Below are 25,502 nucleotides of genomic sequence, written 5' to 3'. Positions count from 1 at the left end.
TGGCTGCCGACGAGTAGGGTAGGTCCATAGCCAGGCCTTTTTATTCTTCATTACTTCATCCAAGGGGATCCTTCCTCCCCTATTGCAAGGATCAAAAGCAGAAGCTGTTCACAGAGACTTACCTTCCCGGCTTTGGTATCCTCCAAACCCAAGCTCATGGAAGAGATTATGCCTGGGAGTGCCAATGAGGGTCTCAAGGGGACAGATGAATGGAGGAGGGAAAGGGACATATACTTTAGACAAAACGAAGTCAAGAGTCTGGTAGGGATTAGAGGTGGCAGGGAGAACAGCTCAACATTTGACGGCAGCAGCTTAGGAAGGGGGCAAAACTTCAGAGGAGGTTCAGTGAGAGTGCTGGGACCTAGACACAGGGGACGCAATCTCAGCAATGATCTAGCCCCCAAAAGCATGGCATAGAAGCAGCAGCAACAAACCTGAAAGGACTATCCCAGGTTGAGACAAAATGGTATATCAGAGACTATATCAGAGAGTTGATAGAAAACTTATGATCAATCACCAAAAAAGGGCCTCCTCAGCATTTTGGTGTTACCTAAGGCCTCAGAATATTTACATAACCCAGTAGGAGGCTCGAGTATTGATGAAAATTGCATATCTTACTTTCCTGGCAGAACGCTGCATACAAGGTAGCTTAGAGAACATTTTAAAATGTGAAATTTCTTTTGTACCCAAGTTTGTGGATTAATTTCATACTAACTTCAACTATAATAAGGTGTATTAAGTTCCAGGAGAGGTAGGCACTTAGAAGCACAGAAGACAGGTACTTAACCTGGTTTTGGGAGTGGTGGTAGTTAAGTAAGAGTCCTTAGAGGAAGTAGTACTTAAACTATTACATAAATAAGGAGTAGGTGTTTGCAGAGAGGGCAAGGGGAAATTCAGGGGAAGGATTTCTCCTCAATGATAACTGATTAAGCAAAAGCAGGGAAGTGAGAAAGCTTAATGAATTCAGGGATCCACAAGTGGTTTGTTTTGCCTGCAGTGTAAGATGTACATAGGCATGCCTTCTGAATCATGTTAAAAGACTTTGGACTTAATCCTGAGGGTAATAAGTGGTACTGACAGGAGGAAGTGTTATCATAGAAACTAATCAAGCAGAAGATTTCAAGGAAAAATTATTCAAAAGTCAGTCCCTTACAGGCCAACAAAGGGAGGGTGTGGGGGAAAGTAAGGCAAGAACTGAAATGTGACTGTTGTACTTGGAAACAAGAAGTAATTAGTGGGGCCGGCCCGGTGGTGCAGTGGTTAAGTTTGCACGTTCTGCTTCTTGGCGGCCCAGGGTTTGCCAGTTCAGATCCCGGGTGCGGACATGGCATTGTTTGGCAAAAGCCATGCTGTAGCAGGAGTCCCACATATAAAGTAGAGGAAGATGGGCATGGATATTAGCTCAGGGCCAGTCTTCGTCAGCAAAAGAAGAGGATTGGCAGCAGTTAGCTCAGGGCTAATCTTCCTCAAAAAAGAAAAAAAAGAAAGAAAAACTCTAAGAGATTAAGTATCACGTGCAAATTAAACAGCTAGGACATGGTGGAATCAGACTTCAATTCCAAGTCTTCCTGGCTCCAAAATCTGAGCTCTGTCTCCAATTCCATGCCGCCTGCTAAGACATGGCTTAAGTGATAAAAGATTTAATACATAAGCCCTCCTAGAGGTACATGTATTTGCAAGTCTTCCCGACTTCCCCACTGGCAAAGAAAAACAAAACAAAGTAACAATTTTAGTGGTAAAATCTCAGGCAAAGTGACTTTGACAAGCCAATGAAGATAATATTTGTGGGCAGACACCTGTCAATTGCCTCCCAAATCATACCATGTAGGCACCTGCCAACCTACCTATGACCCTGTACGTTATCCATCTCCCCAGCATAAGTCTTGATCCCACAGAAACAATAGAAGACATAACTCCAAAGAGCTTATCTCCTCAGCATTGGGGCCTCAACGTGACCCTAGAGACAGCACAGAATAATGGAAAGAGTACAGACATTGCAGCCACACAGATCTGGGAAAGACACTTCAGCTCTCTCTACCTCAATTTTCTTATCTATAAAATGAAGGCAATAATACTTGGGGTTTAGGAAATGACTAAATGGGATACTGCATATAAAATGTCTGCAGCATAGTGGGCATAATAACTCAATTGTTATCAGTTGTCTTCCACTTCGCCAATATCCAGGAGACACCTGCTATCAATTCCTCGAAGACACTCTGAAAAGTACAGCAAAAGAAACAAGCAACCCACTCCACCCCCACTCCTCCAACTTGTAGCAAAATATAAGTGATATTTCTCTGATTTTCCAAAATTACCCTGAAAGCAGCTTTTCATTTACAAGTAAGATCTTAGCATTAAAAACATTTAAAACAATCCAATAGCTGTTCTGCCTCTCCTTTGTTTAATCCTACTGTTTAAATAATCATTTCTATTGCCTTTCATTACATCACACAGAGTCACGAGATCTGGCTCATTTTATAGAAGAAATTAAGATAGAGAGAGGGTGCGATGTCCAACCCAAGGTCACAGAGCTATATGGGGAAGATCTAGAACTCAAAACCAGATCTCTTAGTTCTTAGTTTATTATTCTTTAGTAATACTACTACTAATAATAACCACAACAAATCCATGCAACTTACTTAAGTCTTGAGCTCTTTAAAACATTCTATATTTTAATAAAATTTTTATCAAAAACAGCTGGTAAATCCTTTGTATTCATGTCTTGGTTTTATATACCCTTTTACATTAAAAAAAAAAAAACTAATCTGGAAGCATCCGAAGTGAGAGCAATGTGTAAAAGCGATGGTCAGATTTAAGTGTTAACTACGTATTCTTTTAAAAGAAAACAAGCATCAAATGTATAAGACGCTAGTTCATTTCAGAGCAAAAGCAGTGAAAATTGGAACTTTTTTTGTGAGGAAGATTGGCCCTGAGCTAACATCTGTTGCCAATTTTCCTCTTTTTGCTTCAGGAAGATTGCTGCTGAGCTAACATCTGTGCCAATCTCCCTCTATTTTTTCGTGGGATGCCGCCACAGCATGGCTTGATGAACAGTGCTGGGTCCACACCAGGGATCTGAGCCTGCAAACCCTGGGCTGCTGAAGCAGAGCACATGAACTTAACCACTACACCATGAGGCCGGCCCCTGGAACTTTTATTTTAATAACCCTACTATATGTGTAGCTAGCCCTGGTAGTCTAGTAGTTAAGATTTGTGCTGTCACTACCACAGCCTGGGTTCATTTCCCAGTCAGGGAACCACACCACCCATCTGTCAGTTTTCATACTGTGGCGGCTGCATGTTGCTGTGATGCTGAAAGCTCTGCCTCCAGCATTTCAAATACCAGGACGGTCATCCATGGTGGACAGGTTTCAGTGGAGCTTCCAGATTAAGACAGACTAGGAAGAAGGATCTGGCCACCCATTTACAAAAGAAATTGGCCATTAAAACCCTATGAATAGCAACACAGCGTTGTCTGATACAGCCCTGGAAGGTGAGAGAATGGTGCAAAAAGATGGGGGAGGGTTCCATTCTGCTGTACACAGTGTCGCTAGGAGTCAGAATCAACTCCATGGCACTAACAACCAAAACTATATTATGTAACCATAATTATACAAATAAATGAAATTACCACATATAGAGGATATGCATGATTCCATAAATTTAATCGAAACATCATATAAAGATTAACTAAATCATTCATTTTAGAGGAGCTCTATGGTTATTTCTGAGCTTAAGAGAAAAAAGTTTCTACAAAGTGGAGGATTCTCATTTATAGAAAATAATCATACATAACATAATCTCAGAAAACCTCAATTCTAAAATTCAACTATTTTTACTAATTCCAAAGGACCAGGTTTTCTTATAAGAAGTATAATTTTATAGAAAATAAAAGCTAATAAGAAAACAACAATAAAAATTAAAGGCAAAAGTCTGATTTATACTGATTATCCAGCACCTGTTAGCTTCATGCAACAAAAATGTAACATTTCCCCAAATTAATATTATGTCAAGTTAAACAATCTATTTTTGCCACAAAAAAGTTTTATGAGCCCATTTTTAAAAAGGTGAAGAAAGTAAAACAATTATTCAAAACAAGTTACCTCTCCTCCCCACACTCCTTTCCCCAAATTTAAGTTCCATACTTACTATAAGTGAATAATGTGTCCAGTTATAATCAAATTCTTCTGCAATACCACTGAAATCTGTCTCAGTGAACAGCTTCTTAGCTTAATGGATTTCAAATGACCTTAGAAGTGAAGCCTTTTTGTAGGAGGAGCTCTGTTTTATCCACCAAATGTACCAACTGTCATGAGAAAATTTGCATTCAAAGCAAGTCAGCATTCAAGGATATATTTGTCAAAAGATTCAGAGGAAATCACAGAGCTCATCTGAGTGATTTTCTTTCCCTTTTAATTAGTTCCTGATACGGCATTTCATTTTCTTGATATGGCCTTATGCCAACATTATTTCACTATGTGACTCACCAGATTGGAAATTAAAAGATAATCCAAAAGTAAGTATGTGATTGCCAGGTTTACATTGTTTGCTATATTGCGCTATCCAAAGTACTTCATTATTTTGAGTTTCAAATACCTTTAGGTATGAAAAGAGTCATAAATGGACAAGGAATCTGGAAACCCGGATTCTATTTTAGGCTCTCTCTGCCACAATCAGCCAGGTAACCTTGGGCAATTTCCTCAACACCTCTTGGCTTCAGTTTCAAAAGATTTATTGAATGGAACCTCAGATGTCATCTAGTCTATCCTTTGTTTCCAAATAAAAATTGCCTCTGCATTTTCCCTAAGAAATGGTCAGCTTTACATATTTAAAATTAGCATTCAGAACTAGATGATGTCTAAGGTTTCTCTGGTTTCTAAAATCCTTGGTGTTGTAATTAAAATTCAATAAGTGTCATGTATATTTTTTTCTACCAAAAGCTTATCAAGTATTTCTTTACATAAACAAACAAGATTTTATTTCAGCCAGATAAAATTAAAGAAAGAAATTCAGATCACCAAATTGTCCCTCATCCTTCAAGTTTCCACAGTTTTTATCCACCTCTGATTTAATCTCCATGTCCAGGAACTATGCAAAGTCATAAGAATATTTTTGATGCTTTTCTAAAGTAGATGAAATGATGTCAGTGATTTATTCCAAAATAGAAGTGAATTGAGATTGGATCCGGTCTATACACCACCTAATATTCCAATGAATAAAAAGTATCTTCCTTGCTTTGGAACACAGGTTCAGACCTGATAACTTCTCTCTGATACCAAAGATATATTTTATGTGAAATATGTGAATAAATAAGTAAAAAGCAAAAAGTCTGAATGAAGAGGGGATCATGGATGCAATCTTCTCTCCATTACTAACTTTATGTTTGACCCTAAGACTTTTTTTTCTTTTTTATTCATTGGTATTAAGTTAATGCTTCAACTTAAATTGAATTTGGAAGGTGGGAAGAAACTGAGAATTGCTTAGGGAGTTTGATATCTGCTTTTCAGATGTCATCTAGGTTGGTTCTTTCACAATCATTTTTGACAGAAATTACTTATTAGGCCTACATGAGGAAATTTATAATCAGAATTTGCTGACATGATAGTAAGAAAATGGAAACCTAGATTCAAAATCTTTCCTCTTCCTGTGATTGCAATTCCAATTAACTCATTTATCTTCATCTACAAAAAAGAAAAATACTCCTCAGGAAGTTTTCTTCAAGATTCCTCTTTCCCCCAAATCTTCTGGCCCTTGCAAATATTTCATTATACTATACAGTATAGTGGCGAGGTATAATCCAAAAAATAGGAGCATAATTTCTTGGAATGATACAGTGCATTTATTTATAGACATGCAAACCATAAGTTAAATATAGCTAATAAAATGCAGTTGGAAACAATAATGTGCCATGCCTCAGATGTTAAAGTTGGTTAGATACGAACTTTCGTCCTGATTTGATAACTTAATCAGTGAAAGCATAGGCTAAGCTTTACTTCTTGGTGTGAAGAGAAAGACACTAAAAAGACAACTCATTTTAATATGCTAAAAGTCCTATTTGATGGATTTCTAGTGACATCAATAGAAATTGCCAATGATACTTGTGTGCTTGTACCTTAGCAGTCATTACTCTGCCCCAGATACAAGGCATGTTACAATAAAGAAAAAGAGAATTGGGGAGTAAATCTGATTGGTGCAGAGAAAGGAGGCTGGATAAGACTAGTTGTAGCAGTTCCTCTCTAGCTGGAAGCTGGTCCACACCAAAGTTGAGAAAGGATATAAACCCACATTTCATGCAGGCCAGGGTCAGTGCTACCCAAGGGGTGTGGAATGAAGAAGTATATCAAAGCCTCAGGGTGGGAAAGTTCTCAGGACTGTTGGGATCAAATCATTCTTCTGAGAGAACTGAGCAAGATGATGCAAACGATTCTGCAAGCACTCAACAGTCAGTCCCTGGAAGGGGGCCAGCAGAAACTAGGCAAAAGGATTTAGGCCTGGGCTCCAATTTCAATACAGAGGCAGAGGAAGAACTGAGCTTCCAGATCTGAGCCAAAGTCCAATTAAACAGCCAACATCAGATGGTGGGGTAAGAGATAAAAGCTAAAGCCTGATGCTTAAAAACTTTCCCTGAGGCCCAAATTGATTCCAGAGGCATACACACTAGGCTATTTCCAGACTTTTACCTGCTAAAAGAGAATGGTTATTGCGCCAGGGCTGTGTCAGAACTGAGACTTCCTAGGCTGACACCATGAAATGAAGCTAGCATGGACCTAGGGTAGACAAGTACTATCTCTGGCCTCTCTAACAGACACGAACATATGACTTTGTTTTATCCATTATCCTCCTGAGATAGCTAAGTAGATACTAATTAGTTTTACAAATGGATATCACTCAAGTTTCAATAGGTTAAGTTACTTTCCCGAAGGCAGAAATTCAGAAGAAATAAAATCTAGGTGGACCTGATACCAATCCAGTGCTCTTCCTGCAGTCACACTACTGTGGGGATTCTTTCTGATACTTTAGTAAGCTAAAATAGTTGACTGGCAGGGATCATGATATCTCTTTCACTGTGGAAAGCTGTCTAACTCCCATCATATTGACCATCAAAACAGGAAATAGGTATTCCTGAACTGCTGTTCAAATGAGGCAATCAGCAAAGGCAATATTTCATGCCTCAAAGTGTTATTTCCTTTGTAAGGTTAAAAGATATTATAAGCAAAAACAAGAAAAATAAATATAAAAAATAAAAATAACTGTTGACTATTTAAATGTATACATATACCCAAAGTTCTTAATAGAATTATCTAGATTTGAGAACAGTTTTAAAAAATTCAGGCAAATGTCAAACTTCTAAGTTTCAGAGGGCTTTTTAAAAAAATCTTAACATGCCCAAAAAACTGACTTGAAAAGTTATTTGGTAGAGTTGGCATATCATACAGAAAAGCAGTGTCTTATAAAGAATACACTCTGTGAGACAGAGGGCATCTAGAGTGACTGCTTTCCCCGAAATCCAGTTTTCATTATTCTGAAACGAACTAATTATGACCTCTGAATTCCCCTCCAGACTACCACAGATTCAGCTGAAGGATACCAGAGCTGAGATTCTCAGGAAACCCACATGAGCTGGGAAATACAATTAGCAACAATATGATCCAGTCCCCAGATTAACACCAAACAGGCTTAAACACAGACCTAGAGACAGCAGAGGTCAGTGGCACCAGACTCTGCTTTCTATTCACTCACATTCATTCAATGGTTTACAGAGCAACAATGTGCCAAGCACTGAGCTAGATGCTGGAAGTACAAAGGTGAATTAGATACTACCTCATGGAGCTCACATTCTAGTTAGAGGGATAGAAACTAAAAAATATTGAATAACTACAGTACAGTGTGATAAGAACAATACACCATGATAGAGTCATTGGCAGCTTAGGGAGCTCAGAGGAGAGAACAACTCATTCTACCTGCATTGTGGTGAAAAGAGTGGCATCTTCAGGCAGAGATGGTTTGGGGAGCTACTCCTGCTCCGGATAATATGACGTTGGCGTACGATAAATATATATTTGGTCTTTGTCCCCAGTTCCTGGCACAGAGCTCCTCAAACCCTTGGAAATTCCTGAGTGACAAAAGTGTCTTTTGTTATTTGTAATGAGCCCCTTTCAACCATACCACAGTTTATGCTAATGAGGTGACTACTGGTGAGCTTCAGGATGAGGGCTGGTTGCCAGAGGAACCAACCAGGTGATTAGACGGTTGGAACTATCAGTCCCACCCCTCAACCTCCAGGGAGAGGAGAGGAGCTGGAAATCGAGTTCAATCACCAATGGCCAATGGTTTAATCAATCATGCCTTTCATTACTGAAATTTCCATGAAAACTCCTAAACAACTAGTTGCAGAGAGCTTCCAGGTTGGTGAACACATGGAAGTAGTGGGAAGGTGACATGCCTGAAAAGAGAATGGAAACTCCTCTAGCTGCATTACTCCCTCACCCCAACATGCGCGCGTGCACACACACACACACCTCTTATGCTTCTCTTCCATTTGGCTGTTCCCCAGTTGAATCCTTTATAATAAACCAGTAATAGTAAGCACTGTAAAGTGTTTTCCTGAGTTCTGTGAGTCATTCTAGGGAATTATCAAACCTAAGAAGAGTCATGAGAACTCGCGAATTTATAGCGGGTTGGTCAGAAGTACTGGGACTTTCAACTGGCATCTGAAATGAGGACAGTCTTGTGGGACTGAGACCTTTAACCTGTGGGGGCTAACTACAGACAGTTAATGTCAGAATTGAATTAAATGGTAGGATACCCAGTTGGGGTCAGAGAATCTGAGATCGGATAATTGGTTGATGTCAGAAAACACCCCAGACAAGTCAACCTTCTTTATAACAGTTTCTTTATGAGTCATATAGCCCACCTATTTGGAAAGGCCTAGGTCTTTCAGGAAGCTTATCAAGATAAAACTGTCTGATAGACCGTGGCAGAGACTGCTAATTGTTTCCCAGTATACATTCCCCTACTCTTCCTTTTAATAGTAAGTTTTAGCTGTGTACATGGCCTCTCAGCTAGAGACTATATTTTCCAGACTCGTGTGCAGTTTGGTATAAAGATATGATGGAAATTTAAACAATGATTTGCAAGTAACAGTGATGTGAGCAATCTTTGGATCATGTTTTGACAAGAAAATTTCTTGTCCTCTTCTTTCCCCTCACTCAACCAGCAGGCTATAGCACAGACGTGACAGTAGGAACCAAATTTGACCACATAGACAAAGTCAACACACTAAGAGTTGGCAAAGCAACAAGGTAGAAGGACCTTGGGCCTTGGACCTCCTGCAGCAGCACTGCCTGCCCACCTTTGGTCTGTTGCTTGAGCCATAATATTTTCAGGTCTCTGGATTATAGCAACTTACTTTGTCCCCTAAATAACATAGAAATAAATCTTCATTAAAGTGAAATTGATATTACTTAATGTTACCCTTCCCAAAGGCATTTGCACACGGAGTTCAAAAATAAAGAATGTGTAAAGTCCAAAGAAAAAGTATGCTAATGATGTTTCAGACCCGGTGACAAGCCAGATGTTTTTGTTTTTCTTTTGTTTTGACCTCCCTTTAAATCTCAGCATACCAGCAACTGCCTACTCTGTCACTCCTTTAAGTTCAGCCCTGACTCTAAACTCTCATGCGTCTGTTTCTTCCCTTACCATGTGATTTTCTTAAGAGCAAGAAGTGTGCCTTATGTGCCTCTATAAATCCAGTTCCTAGAATACAGCAGATGTTCAATAAATATGTATGGAATGCTTGTAGTGAAGGTAACCAAAACAGTCATATTTCCTCCCTTGCTTTTTTTTAATTCCTCCACACATAACGTTTATTCTAATAATGCAAATAACTAAATGACAAAAATAATAACGACAGAATAGGCTGACGTTGGTTTAAACTGCCTGTCAGGGAGTATGTTTAATGATCATCCATGTTCTTTAGTCCTCACAATAACCCCATGACATAGATATGACTACGGATATTCCCATTTTACAGAAAATATAACTGAGGCTCAGAGACATTAAAAAACTTTCCCAAGGTCTCACATTTAGGAAACAGTTGAAATAGGGATTTAAACACAGGAATGCTTAACATCAAAAGACACTTTCTCAGCTACAATGTAGTCTGTCACATTATCTTCCAGAAATGACCTAGAAATGTGTAGGGTGACAAGTGGAAAAATCAGCCTGGATTTAAGAATAAGTTTCAGATAATTAAGCCAATCTAAATTACATGTTGTGAGTTGCCAAATCAGTATAAACTATATCATGCTTGTAAGAAACTTTTGCTCGTTTCCCGATCAACGGATATCTTCACCTTGCAAATGTGTACACAGAGACATTTTTTAATCTGATCTGACCCATGGCACAGTTACTTAAAAACCGAGAAAAAGGCCCTGGAATGATCATAAGAGGGACTGCTATTTTGTATAACTGTTTCAAAAGACAACGGAAGAAAACAGCATAGACATGAAACAGACTTCACAAGATCAGTTTGAATGTAGTATATATTACCTGCTATCAAGAATTTTATTAATCAATTACATTTCTAAATTTGCTATTGTATAAGAATATTCAAACATACATAAAAGTAGAAATAGGACAATGAAACCGCAAGCATCCATTATCTAGATTCAACAATTATCAAGATAAAATATTTATTAGTCATATCATGAGAACTGATATTTCTACTCTGAAAGATCAGGAAGCATCATGTTCACAGAATCTTCAACTGGCAATGCTGAAACAAATCTAAAAACTCTAGTCTAACACCTTCTTTTAACAGCCAAGGAAATCAGCACTCTGAATGGGGAGATGATCTACCCAAGGTCATTTAGTTAGTAACGGCCTACAAAAGAATCAGTTTCCACTATATCACACTGCTCTTTAATATTAAACATTGTTTAATTTATTTGAATCCTTTGAAAATAATTGATGAAATACGGTAAAAGCCTTTTTTCCATAAATTCATTATAACAGACTAGACTATTCTCCAGATATGAGTCTTTTCTACCTAAATTTTTTTCCAAAAGTACAAGTTACAAAACAACTCTCCTATTTATGCCTTTAACATTTAATTGTATTATAAAATAAACAGTTCTTCAATAAAAAGAGTTCAGAGAAACAATCATATAGAATTTTACCATAACATCATGAAGTTCCTTATTCATCTCTTGATAACGCTGAGACAGGAACAAACACATAATGAACTTGTTAATGAACTAGTAACAGGAAACCAGAGTGTACACATGTGTGTCCTTGGATTGAGCCTTAATAAAATTAGGAAGTTAAGTCCCAGCTGGAGACCCGACAACCAGCAGAAAATTCCTGACAGCCAGGGCACACCACAATTTCAGGAAAAATAAAGATCAACAATACATATTTTCTCAAGTTGTCATTCTATTATTGGCATTTGGGTTTTAAAATTCTTAAACAGGGTACTAAACAGGATTTCAAAACCATCTCATCTACTAATTTTTACATTTAATTTAGAAGAAAACCACAGATTTTATGGATCATATTCACTGCATATTAACATTTGACTTCAAAGTGGCTATATTGCCTACAAAGAGAACAGCTGGATCTTGTACACTAATATTAAGATGATCTTGTGAACTATATTTTAGATTGGCAGCATATCTTTGAAGAAATGTTCTATAATCTTTCGTCAGACTTTGACCTACTTTCTCCCCATGTTACTGTCATTTAGTGATTCATTCATTCAGTCACTCAGTCTACTAAAAGCAGAAATACCTTATGATCCGGCTATCCCATTACTGGGTATTTATCCAAAAAACTTGAAATCAACAATTCAAAGAGACTTATGCACCCCTATGTTCATTGCAGCATTATTCACAATAGCCAAGACAAGCAACCCAAGTGCCCTTCAACTGATGAATGGATAAAGAAGATGTGGTGTATATATACAATGGAATACTAGTCAGTCATTAAAAAAAGACAAAATCGTCCCATTTGCAACAACATGAATGGACCTTGAGGATATTACGTTAAGGGAAATAAGCCAGCCAAACAGATAAAGACAAACACTGCATGATTTCACTAATATGTGGAAGATAAACAAGCACATGGACAAAGAGAACAGATTAGTGGTGCCCAGAGAGGAAGAGGGATGGGGGGTGGGCGAAAGGGGTAAAGGGGCACAAAAGTATGGTGATGGATAAAAATTAGACTATTGGTGATGAGCACCATGCAGGTCTATACAGACACTGATAAATAATATTGTACACCCAGAGTTACACAATGTTGTAAACCATTATGACCTCAATAAAACAACTGAAAAAAAACTTAAAACTTAAAAATAAAAATAGATACCTCATTCTCTTCCTTTTCTACTCAAGTTTAAAGACCAATTTTAAATTTTGTGCTTATGTGACAACTAGGGGGTGATAATTGAAGATTTCCCTGAAGAGAAAGCTGTTCAAAGACTCACAGTTTCAAGACTCAAAAGAACATCTTTTAAAAAATCCTCTAAACTCGTCAAATTGTACACATTAAATATGTGCAGCTCTTTGTATATCAACTATACCTCATTGGCTATTAAAAATAACTTTTTAAAAAATCTTCCTTCTTTCTTCTGTCACCAATTGTTGCAATGATTTCCTGTTACTACTAGTTTCAGTTGATCTTTTTGGTAGATTCCCCATTAATCCTTGTGTGCTGTGTTTAGATGTTGAGAGCAAAGTTTCATACCATTTTCTTTGGTTCTGGGCTGCTCTCTAGCATACACATGTGACACACATTTAGAAGAATACACAGAAGAGGTGAAAGAAATGCAGATATACATACTAAAATGATCATACCAGTTTCATATCTTAGTATAGTGTCTAAGAGCATTAAACCTGGAGTCAGATTGCCTTGGTTTGAATCTGAACACCACCATTTACTAGCTGTATGACCTTAGAAAATGTAATAACCACCTCTATGCCTCAGTTCCCTCATCTTTAAACTGGGGATAGTAATAGGGCTTACTTCACGGGATTGTAGTGAGAATTAAATGAATTAATATGTGTAAAGTACCTACTATGTGCCTGGCAAACAGTAAGCCCATGTGTGATTTAGATGATGGAAGGTTTTGATCACAAGGGTGGGTGGGGAGGTATTGAATGAAATAAAGCTCCAACTGTCCATTTACTTGCCAAGATTTACCCCTTGCCACCTACTGGGGTTACAAGTCACAATATTGACATCACTCCTTTGTGACGAGCACCCAAAGCAGGAATTATTTTCTCTAAAAAACCCATTGAGGGGCCGGCTCCGTGGCCAAGTGGTTAAGTTCACGTGCTCTACTGCAGCGGCCCAGGGTTCGGATCCTGGGCGCGGACATGGCACCGCTCGTCACGCCACGTTGAGGTGGCGTCCCACATCCCACAACTAGAAGGATGTGCAACTAAGATATACAACTGTGTACAGGGGGCATTTGGGGAGATAAAGCAGGAAAAAAAAAGATTGGCAACAGTTGTTAGCCCAGGTGCCAATCTTTGAAGAAAAAACAAAAGGGAAGATTGGCAATAGTTGTTAGCCCAAGTGCCAATCTTAAAAAAAAAAACAAAAAACCCATTGATACTGACATAAAGTACTCAAGAGGTCTGTGTGGGGAGGAAACAAGTATGTGTTAGTCTTTCACATTTGCACAGCATGACTAATTCTTATCCTGAGTATTTTGCAAAGTACAGAGACTAGGACTGGTCAATTTCAGTGATGTGTAAGGAATGAAAGTATAAATACATGGATGCACGCATAAATGAAATAAAAATTCCTAGAAGAGGGAGGGTAAACATAATGACAAAGTATCAATGGGAGGGAGATGGGAAAGCAAGAATTGCTAAACCACCAAAGACCTCATTCCCACACTTAACAATTGTGCCTAAGCCTCCTGCATTTTTTTTATAGGAGGAACTATTTTCTGTAAATGCTTAACAGAAATCCCTCAAGTTCCACTGTTGTACAAAAGAGGCCTCCCCTTTGAAGAAAATGAAGCAGAGACAGTCTCAGGATACAACATCCACAGATAATTGTTATTGCCAAACGCTAAATAACAATGACAAGACCCCTTCCCTGGTTTATTAATTCCATATGCCAGAGTGGGTTGCAGAATCTGAAGGATCCAGAAGGTAGAATAAATGATTGTAAGGAAGCCAATGTAGAAAAGCAGTTATCATTTCCACTTCTTCCTAGAGGTGGGAAAACCTCAATTAGGGGAAAGGCGTAATGAAGAATATCCTACAAATATTTTAAGCAAAATGGGTCACATATGTAAACCTGATTTGTGATATTTGTAGCTATTTATAAAGACTTAAATATCCTTTGAACCTTTTAATAATATTAAAGTGTCATTTTTTCCCTAATGACCTCAGCAGTGAGGTAGCCAAATGCAAGTCTTCAGAAGCCTTTACAAAGTCCTCACTCATGCCCACAAGTCAGGTAAGCATTGCAAAAGGTACAGATGGGTTGGGGCTGGCCCCATGGCAGAGTGGCTAAGTTCACGTGCTCTGCTTTGGTGGCCCAGGGTTTCGCCAGTTCGGATCCTGGGCACATACATGGCACCGCTCATCAGGCCATGCTGAGGCGGCGTCCCACACAGCACAACCAGAGAGATTTGCAGCTATAATATACAACTATGTACTAGGAGGCCTTGGGGAGAAGAAGAAGAAAAAAAAGAAGATTGGCAACAGATGTTAGCTCAGGTGTCAATCTTAAAAAAAACAAAAAGGTACAGATAGGTATACAGACCTTCCTAGAGGTCTGCCTCTACCAAGTAGAAGGAAAACAAGGGAAAAGAAAGGAACAGTCCAGGACAGTGTGGCATCAAGGGCTAAGATGTTGAGGATGGATTCTAAGGGCATACAGAAGAGGCACAGAAGGTAGAGTACACACTACCCTCCTAAGCTCCAGACCACTATACCAAATTTGGAAATTTTCACTTGAATGTCTCACAGGCAAGTCAAACTCAACTTGTCCAAATCTGAATTCATCATCTTCCTTCTCCATCCAGAACTGGTCCTCCTCTTGTGTTCCAGACTTTAGGGAAAGGCACTGCTATCTAGTTGCTCAAGCCAGATAAGATAATCCTTGTCGTCTCTTTTCATTTCATCCACCACAATCAACCCAACACCAAGTCCTGTTAACACTAATTCCTAATTACCTCTTGAATCTGTCCACCCCTCTCTATTCCCACCATCACTGCCCTAGCTGAGGATGTCATCATCTTCATGATGCCTCTTAACTGGACTTCCTGCCATCATGTTTACCCTCTTCCAACCCATTTTCCCCTTAGCAGCCACAAGATCAAAATTCACATTGGACTGGGTTAGTCTTCCGCTTACGATATATTCTACTGCTCTTCAATTTGTACAAGACAGGGATCATGGTATACAAGACACCTCATGATTTAGCCTCTGCTTATCTTCTTTACTTGGATCTCTTTACTCCTCAATAAATTCATGCCAAACATCTGGCATTTCCCCAAATATCCCATGAATTTCTTATGCTTCGTTGCCTTTGAATTGGAAGCTCCCTCAAAATGTAGTAGGCAAGCATGTTGGCAAGAAGTCCAGTTAGGAAATACTTTCAATAATCCAAGGAGAAGATAATGAGATCTTCCTATTTATCACTCAAAACTCCACTCAGACATCATCCCCTTGCTGAAACCCATAGCCTGGGTTTCCATAGACCCATACGGAAAAACACTTCTGCTATCATAGTATGTAGTAGACCGCATCATAATTGTCTCTTTACCTTTCTACCTCCCTGGACTGGACTGTGAGCTTCTTGAGGGAAGGAAATATATTCATATCCATCTTTGAGTTCTTGGAGTCTTAATACACAGTGTGTGACCAGTAGGACCAGAGAAGATGGGTCAGAGGGAAGAAAAATATGAGGGAGGATTTGAGTTGTCCAGGAAGACAGAACTTGAGACGGGTCCAGTAAACATGGTTTTTATTTAGGATGAGGTAGCTTGATTGTGTGTAAATTTGGGCTATCTGCTATTTCCTTCATTTAATATATCAGTGATATTGGCCTTCCATGTTACCATGAGTCTTTTCAAGTGCCATATTACTTGACAATTCTCATTTGCTATGTCACCCACATACTTAATGACACAGACACTCTAATTCCAAGCTATATAGATACTGCTTACTATGGACACCTTAGAAAAAATTCAATAGCTGTGAACATTCTTTTTCATAAGGTTTGGTGGGGTTTTCTTGTGGCCAATATATGCCACAATTAATTTCTTAACTATCATCTATGATATTTAATATAAGGCAAATTCCCATGATACCAACCATTTGTTTGTATTTCCATGCATGGCAAATTAGTATGTCTCCCTTCTCCTCCCCACTCCTTATTCTAGAAGAGTCTCAAAAGAAAAAGGTCATCTCCAAAGTCATAATGAATATCTTCTGTATGAGTCCTCTGCCATGGAACCCTTCCTGTGCCTCTCTCTTCTTTAAAGAATATACTCTTCTGAATCGTCTCTCACTTTCACATGGCTGTCACACTTCTATGGACCAACAGATCTTAGCCCTAACAGACACGTACATACATACTCATGCCACCACACCAGACAACCACCAAAACAGAGAAATATTTAGTGATGTGTGTTGTAAACAGCACCAGACTGTGAGTTAGGAAACCTGAGTTTTCACACTAATGCTACTACTATTACATTGGATACAAACTTCCTTTCTGGATCTCAACTTCCTCAACAGTAAAATAAGCTTGATGACATTCAAAGTCATATCCAGCTCTAATTATTCTCCAAAAAATACCTTAAATAAATTTTGCCTTATTACAAATACATTTATTTTATACAATTTTATTATAAGTTTAGGAAAATTAAAACTTACCTTTCCAAATGTATGTGAGATCCAGCCACTTCTTGTGAATTGTCTCTACAAGTCCTATGCAAGGAGAATGTGGGTTAAAAGCAAATGAACTTATAGGAAAAGAACGTTAAATGTTGTAACCTCCTAATGATATCTGTGGAAAGGAAATTATTCAAATAAATACTGTTTTCTTTTACAAAATGCTTAAGATAACAGAACTAGTGTGGACTGGCATAGTTCACATTATTTTCCCTTCTTCCAAGAAGAATGGGTAATATTAATACTAATCATCACAAATGAAATAATTATTACTAACACAGTAAAGAAACACACTGAGATATTACTCAGACTGTCACAACAATATGTTGGAAATGGGAGGAAACTACTAAAGGTTATAATTTGTTTACAGAAAAAATATTTTTAAAAATATCACTTAAATAGTTTAAACACAAATCATGCCAGTATACTCCAACATTATATAAAGACAACATGATTCCAAAAGAGCTGATGTACCAAATGTAGTACTACAGAAGAAACCTTAGAGTCACGAGATCTTGCTGCTACGCTCAAACCACCACAGACAGATGAAATTTCATCCTATTTATAAACCCCTCTAGAAAAGAGTCCACAATTTTCCTCAAGAACCATTTCCAATGTTTCACAATACAGATTATTCCTTAAGTCTAACCAAAATCTCCCATGGTCTTTCTTAAGTCTATTTAATCATCTAAGAATAAAGAGAGTATTTATTGACTATCATCTGCATCTGAGTCATTGGCATTTTAAGGCAATTACTAAATTATCCCTTAGGCTTCTCTTCTGGGTTAATGAATACTGCTCCTTCACCATCCCCCTCAGAGTACATCTCTTATATCCCGTGACCCGTCTTGTTTCTCTAGATGGATGCCTTGCTTCAGGATTCTGGTAAGATCTGCCTGGATTTGAAGTTTTCTTTTTATGTTTTGCACCCTAAAACTCATTAGAATGTATTTAGAATTTCCATGGGGTCTATAGAATCTGCTCCTTCCCTAAGGTTTTGTCTCCCAGAATAATATTAAGCAATATTGCCCAGATTATCCAAAATACAGCTGCATCACCACAGTGCAAAAACATACCAAGAATTTAAAAGTCCTGACTCTGGCTCATAAAATACAGGCAAGGCAGTTTTAGCTTTGTGGTATCCTGTCCAGAGGCCAAGAAATTATTCAAGTGGTATTTCTCAGGAAACAAATGTTTGGACTCCTGGGAAGAAGCCAGAAATCTGAAGTGTGTGATGATGTTCTTGGCTCCCCAATTCTTATGTCACCAGAGAAATATTTTGGCTGAGCACTAGATACTCGTCCTCATTTCCAGATCACTTCATTTTGTGAAGTTAGATTCTTTGGAGAATTACATAGTACATCCCAAGGTGCATTTTTATGGTCTAATTGCCGTATGTTATATATTTGAAATTTGAACTTTTGGAATGTGTAAAGCTGTCTTCCTATATATTACACAATAGTACAAGAACTAATGCCTCTCTAAGCCTCCTGTCTTCTACTGCTGAATTGGACTCTCAGCAAGAGAAAGGAATGGTGCCCTCTGGATTTAACCCTGTCGTGGCTTACAATTGGGACCAACCTTACACACAGGCGGAATAGATATCCCCTTGGTAGGGAGATTTGAGGAGCCTTAAAAGATCGGTCTGGTTTAGTACCTGACTTGCTCCTTTGGGTTCTCAAATACCTCCTTCTCAATAAGACCTACACTGTGGCCACTCTATTTGGAATTGCAACCTGTACCAACCCCCCACCCCCAACACACACACACACACAGCACACCTATTATTTCTAAATTTTTCAAAGTGTGTATTTCCTTCTAATATACAATATCATTTATTTAATTGGTCAATTACTTAGTTAGTTGGTTGTTTTGTCATTTATTGCCTGTCTTCCTCCTCCTCTGGACTATAAGTTCTACATAGCAGGTATTTTTGTCTACTTTGTTCACTGATGATGTCCAAGTACCTAAAACAGTACCCAACACACATTGTGCTAAAAAAATATGTTCTAAATGAAGAAGTTGAACAATCCTTATGAGTCATGGCTAATGTACAAACTGGCACTGTGACATGCTCTATTTTGATATAATAGTGAAGGCATCAATCATCAGTTAAATCATTAAATTGAAAAGAAATAGTAAGTATAATTCATCCAATTTCAAATTATTATTGGATGTTGTTTTTGTTTATTTATTTCAAAACATTTATTCAGGGGGCTGGCCCGGTGATGTAGTGGTTAAGTTCCCTGGCTCTGTTTTAGTGGCCCAGGGTTTGCAGGTTTGGATCCCAGGCGCAGACACAGCACCACTTGTCAGGCCATGCTGTGGTAGCATCCCACATAAAGTAGAGGAAGATGGGCACAGATGTTAGCTCACGGCCAATCTTCCTCACATACACAAAAACACATTCAGTGCTTACGAGTTGCACTTCATCATCATTTATATAGATATATCTATTCATATACACAGTCACATATGTATTATTTATAAATGCTTAGACAAGGGCACATATGCAAGAGGCAAAAGGAGTAAAGGAGAATAGCAGAAGGAAAGTGAAAATAAAATGGAGACAATCATGCACTGATTTGTGAAGAGGTAAGACAGCAAGTGGTTTGTGGGGAGCTGAACAGAGTACACAAATCTTTAGGAAAAACAATTGAGAGGTCAGACCATAATCAGGAAATATCTCACCTGGATCTCTCATGACCCTTAACTTTGACCAGGTAGGTCAGCCTCACTCCACATAAAACACTCCTTTTATTCCTGCTCCTGGGACCCCTAGCTATTAAAACCTAAGATTTTAATACCAAATTCCTTTCTCTCAAGGTGACACATCTCTCTGGTTTCAATAAATTGCTATAGTGCATTTCCTCACGCTCAAAATAAAAAACCAAAAAAACAAAGGTATTCGGTTACCTTAGTTAAAACACAGATGAAGATTTAGACTTGCCTTCTCATGTGACTGTAAGCCTTCACATTCTCAGGAAATGAGTTCTCAAACAGAACAGGGAAGCTAGCCCATTGGTTTCCCTTTTGTGTTTTCCATTTTCATTTCTTATCTCAAAATGAGTTCTTTTTAAGTAGAATTGACTAAAACAAGAATAAAGGGAATGCTGACACCGCTTAGACTATAGCAGGCATTTGGAAATGGTAACCAACATCTACACCTCCCTCTCCCCCCTTTTCAAAAAGTCCTGTAATGTTTATAGCATTTTCATTGAAACAATTTATTTGAACAATTGGAGAGAAGTGTCAGCATTCCAAAGGTTACACACATTAAAAGGCATTAATTTTAACTTTCAGAACATAGTTAACATTTTTCTCCTCCATCATTTTCTTTTCTTAGTTTTTCATGATACTAAGCTTCTAAAGTAGTTTATATTTGAAAAGTAACATGAATGCATCAAAGATGTACATGGCTTAGAAAATTTATATTTATTTTTACATGTGAGTTCCATAAGGAACCATTACGATAGGTAGAACAGGGAGTATTCACTCCATTTTCTAGATGAGGAAGATAAAAGTGCATTTTTCAAGATCACATGACCAAAAATCGTCTATTTGTTAATAGAAATCAGGCTATTTTAGTCCTTGTTGCCTCTAAATGTTGGCTATAAACTTCTATTTCTATTTAGTAGATAGTAACTGCATACCTACCACTGCAATACCAAGAGCTACATACTCTAGATACTAACAGAAGACACAGTCCCTCTCTCCTCGTGGAAACTAGTATTTAGTAAAGAAAACAGACATATCAATAAATATTGCCAATACAGTAAAATAAGGGCTTGTATTAAGACAGTGGTCTGCAAACTTTGTAGATGATAAACTCCATTGTGTTTTCTGATTTTGAACACATCTTCTCCATAGATGTATATTTATTTATAAATTAAACACATGCAATTTCATAATTAGCTAATATGTTGAGGCACAAAACATATTTAGGGTGAAGTTTACTGGTACTATATAGGAGATAAATTCATATATCAAAGTCTTCTTGTTAATTTTGAACTTTGTAGGCCAACATTTCAGCAGATCTAATTATATTATCATGGTTTTCGGATTTTGTTTTGTATTTAAACTAATAATGTAATTGACAAACAATGCTGTCAATTTCTTGTTCATTTGTGCTTACATTCTTAGTAATATCATTAATATCCTTTGCAAGAATCTTTTAGAGTCATTTTGTGAGGGTTAGTTTATTTTAAACTTGATGATGTGATTGAGAAATCTAATTGGGAACATGTAAACTGCAACATCTTTCAATATGGTGAAATTAAACTAATAAATGATTGTTTATGTCCACTCCTCCACACTTTTTGCTCCACGATACCTCATACGTATTATATGACATCACTTGTGATCCTCTGTTGTCAAACAGACTAAGTAGTGATAACATTGTTTTTATATGTGTGTGTAATTATATATATTACTTTGTTAATACAAAATAATAAAACAGGTTTATTATTTTTGATTAAAATAAATATAAACAGACATTCTTTTATGTACACTCAACCCCAATGTACATCCAAAAGAACCCCTGAGTACATTTCTCTGGTTTGAGATACCACTGCACCAGTCTGTTCAATGATAAGAAAACAAATTTCTGAATTTTGAAAGATTTTTCAAAAAGTAAGGATCAGAAAGCAGGGATCAGTAAGCAAAAAAAAAGTATAAGAAATGTTTTCTGTTGCTTTCTGACCCCTAACCAGAAAATTGTCTAGCCATAGTGTTTACAATTCAATCCCCATGCCTTCTAGCTGAGTCTTTACTATATTTACTCTATAATCCTAAAGATTACTTAGGAAGAAAGAGTCTAAGAGATGGTCATAAGCTGATTACTTGACTAACAAATAGTTCTATTAATTAGCTAAGATTACATATCTTATGTGTTACTACTTTATTGAGAGATTTACTAAGTTCCAAGTGATTACACTTTGCTCTCAATCATGTTATATTCTCAAGATTACAAATCTAAACAACAAACATGGTGTATTAAACCAAACACATATTTAAGGAAGCATGATGCAATGGAAAGACAGCTTGAATTTCAATGCTAGCTCAACCATTTAGGAGCTGTGTGGCCTTGAGAAAGTGGCTTAATTCTCTGAACCTGTTTCTTCATATGTTAAATGGAGGTAATATCATCTCCCTCATCAGGATTTTTTGCAAGTAAAACATGGGATTCAGTAAGTGCTCAATACCTGAATATCAATTATCACTTAAAATGGATGAAATTATGTGCAAATGAGAGAATTTTGAAGCTTAGAGTTCCATGGTCATTATACCCTCTGGGAGCTCCTTCATAAATGGGGTAGTATAATTCATTCAACAATTATTTATTGAGTACTACACTCTACTGAGCATTGTGCCACATTTTGTCGGGTTACATTATTCTCCTACTACAATGTAGTAGGGTAGGTTAAACTGCTGTTAACAAATAAACAAAAACATGTAATGGTTCAAACACAACAGAGGCTTTTATTCTTGTTCATTTAACAACCCAGAGTGGGCATTTAGGTCAGTAGTCAGCCTTCCTACTTTCAACATGTGGTTTTGGATGTTGCTTTGGTTGCCACCATTCCTTCCCAAGGGGAGGCAAATAAAGCTTGGAAGTGCACGTCTGGAGGTTCTATGGGAAACTCCTGAAACTGACATATGTAACTTCTACTCCCATTCCATTGGAGGAAACTTAGTCAGACGGCCTAAGCTAACTGCAAGGGAAGCTGGGAAATGTAGTTTAGCTGTGTGCAGAGGAAGAAGGGGAGAACAGAGACTGGCAGGCAGTTATGTCTGCAGTTGATTTTTGAAAAAGACATAAACAAGACAACAATGTTCATATCCATAGGGAATCAGAGTTTATAGAAAGGCCGGGGGAACATATTCACATTCCTGCTACTGGAGAAAAAGTTCACAACCAGATGACTGTGTTTACATATCTTCCAATTTATTATAGTCCCATCTGTACCTTTATTCAAACTGTTCTTTTCCAAAGGGATCATAGAAGAACATCATACTAAAGCAGATTTCTTCATGGCCTGGCAAGGCTTATATTTTTTTTCTTTTTTCCCCAGTCCATCTTTAAGATCAGGGTGGCCTTAAAAAGAAACAAGCCTCTATGCGTTCTCTTTTCCCTCTCATATTCCCCAAGGCCATGTTGGCTGCTCCCTATAGTTCCCTAGAGCAACAGGGCATAAGTATCTGCCCCTGCAGATATAGATTGTTCCCCTAGAAAAGAGGAGCAAAGCTAATTCAAAGGGAATGCACACACACACACAGACGAAGACAGAAACAGAGAGAGATTAGCTAAATAGTTTATGAGTAACTAAAAAAAGTTTATTTTCAAGCCTCTATCATAGATCTGATAACCATACTTCACTGGAAAACAATCCAAGAATAAGCTAGCAACTAAGCAATCACAGATACACTTCTTGTTTCCTGAAATAGATAAAATCCTCTTCCTGAATGCAGTGGTCAAGCAAATGTCCCCCACGAGAAGGGTTCTTATATTGTTTGGATTGATTGGAAGAGTCTTCATTACTCAGAGACTGGCATCATAGCTCTCAGTAATGTTTGCAAATATGTCCCTGCATATGTGTGTCTGAATACATTTAGGTATTGTCCACTCTCCTCCTCATACACACATCCACGACACTTCACTTTGACTATGGCAGTGAAAGTAGCAGTATCTTCTAGGAATTGAACACGTATAAAGCCTGGTCAGACTAAACTAGCTGGAAGAATGAGGTCTGGGTGTGAAGAGATATTAAAGGGAGAGAAGTATGGAAGTAGGGGCACAAAGAACACCCATATACAAATGGTCAAGCAAATTCCATTAAACCATTAGGAATTCATTCTCAGGCCTAGGAAGAATTCTAGTCTATAACAGACTTTTAGTAAAATGCAAATGCCTGTGGGAAGGATAATACTTTTAGATGTGTCAATTAATATCTTAGAAGAAATAGCTGATAAGCTAGCAAAGGGTAAAGCCCTACAGAAAGGAAAATTATGCTAGGCAGGAAGAGGATGAAAGAGGATAAGTAGGATGGCAAAGGTGTAGAGAGAGGCTGAATAAGTAGAACAGAAGGTACCAAAGATAAGTGTTTTTCTGCTTCATAAATTTTGTTAGATCCATCTGCAGATCTTCTGGGTCCCTCTGTTTTCTTTTTCCTACAGATTCCTCACTCTATTTTATATTTCATTTCCTAATCTCTGTTCTTTAATTCCTAATATAGACAGCATTGATCTAGTAGATTGGAAGATAAACAATCAATGTAAAATTTCTGGGCACAAATAGAGGAATTACACAAGAGCAGAAAGCCAAGCTATAAGCAAGAAAATATGAAGTAGAGGCAAAAAGGTATTACAACTCTTGGTATTTTTCCTATTAGAGTGCTTCAATCTCAGTTTGTTTTCTCACTCCAAGTAACACTGAGAATCAAAATTGCATTAGACAATCATAAGACTAGAAAAAACTGGAAGATAGTCCAGAGAGAAAACGATAAAACAAAATACACCAGAGAAGATTGAGTTATAAACCCTGCTCATTACATAATATAATCTAAATTAAACAAAGAGGAAATTCTCAGTGGAATTGCCAAAAGAAGGAATTTGCTTTGGATTGGGGGGTTGGGGGGAATGCCCACAACTTGAAACTCCTGAGCATTCTAGAAATCTTGAGGTTTCATTTAAAGGTTCATAAATCTATTATTTCCATTTAAAATTATTTTCAAAATTGCCTTATATAGCCTTAAAATTTCTTATCCTATTTTCCTAGGAATATATAAGATAGACATCTTTGTTTACATGTCATGACCTGAAAAATTCTAGTGAAAATAGAGATCTTACTACCAATGTCTTCTCTTTCCCTGTTAAAATACTGCACACACTGTATTATTCTTGGAAGGCAGAGATCATGACCACAATTAAGGAAATATTCTTAAGAACCCAGTCTTCTTGGATGCTGTTTATTAGTGAGTAGCCAGCTGTGCATGCAGCTCCATGTCATATTGTTGGCTTATTCTCTCTCTTTGTTCATTATTTTTTCTCCTCTAGGGAATTTATTTTTAGCATCTTTTGAAATTAGAGAGTTCAGTGGAATAGTAAACAAAAACAGCTTTGTCAGAAAAACATAGAAATTCAAAAAAAATAAAATACTTGATTTATTTTGGTTGGGAGTAGTGTAACAAATGCTTGAGTTCTAAGGAAAGAGAAACATTTTATCTAATTAGCCCTTGCAAATCTTTAAAAGTTAAGAATCAATCTCTGGGTTGATTTTTCTCACTTGACTGAGAAATTACATAGCTCAAGTCACTTCATAAAGTATAACAATGAGTAGGTACACAAATCCTTTAAGAACAGGTTTTCCCCAGCTTTTTAATCTAAGTTTGTTCAGATATCACAAAGTCAGACTGTCAATGTATAGACCATGGAACAATTGATTGATTACTTCTTGCCTATCTTTAGGTCAAAGGGCATGTTTTGCCTACCTGGAAATTATGTCATTTATATCCCTTCAGGTTACTCTCTGTGATCCACGTGGGAGTATAGAATAAAATGAAAGGAAAAAGTTTCATA

General features: G+C 37.5%; 1 protein-coding gene across 2 annotated transcripts in view; it reads right to left on the bottom strand.

Moving 5' to 3' along the window:
* The window catches only part of IL13RA2 (interleukin 13 receptor subunit alpha 2), a 47,254-nt gene extending 30,326 nt beyond the window's left edge, over positions 1–16,928 (bottom strand). Inside the window, exon 1 of one of the 2 annotated variants that reach the window (XM_046673568.1) lies at positions 16,908–16,928. The gene's annotated coding sequence lies outside the window, so the exon portion shown is untranslated. Of the gene's footprint in view, positions 1–4,149; positions 4,379–16,907 lie in introns of those variants that run through there. The other variant, XM_046673565.1, reaches the window with a different exon arrangement.
* Between the last annotated feature and the right edge of the window lie 8,574 nt (positions 16,929–25,502).

This window comes from Equus quagga, chromosome 10, assembly GCF_021613505.1.
Source record: "Equus quagga isolate Etosha38 chromosome 10, UCLA_HA_Equagga_1.0, whole genome shotgun sequence".
NCBI classification, from domain to species: Eukaryota; Metazoa; Chordata; class Mammalia; order Perissodactyla; family Equidae; genus Equus; species Equus quagga.
Note: the sequence above shows the minus strand (reverse complement) of the source record. Positions and strands in the feature narration are given on the sequence as shown.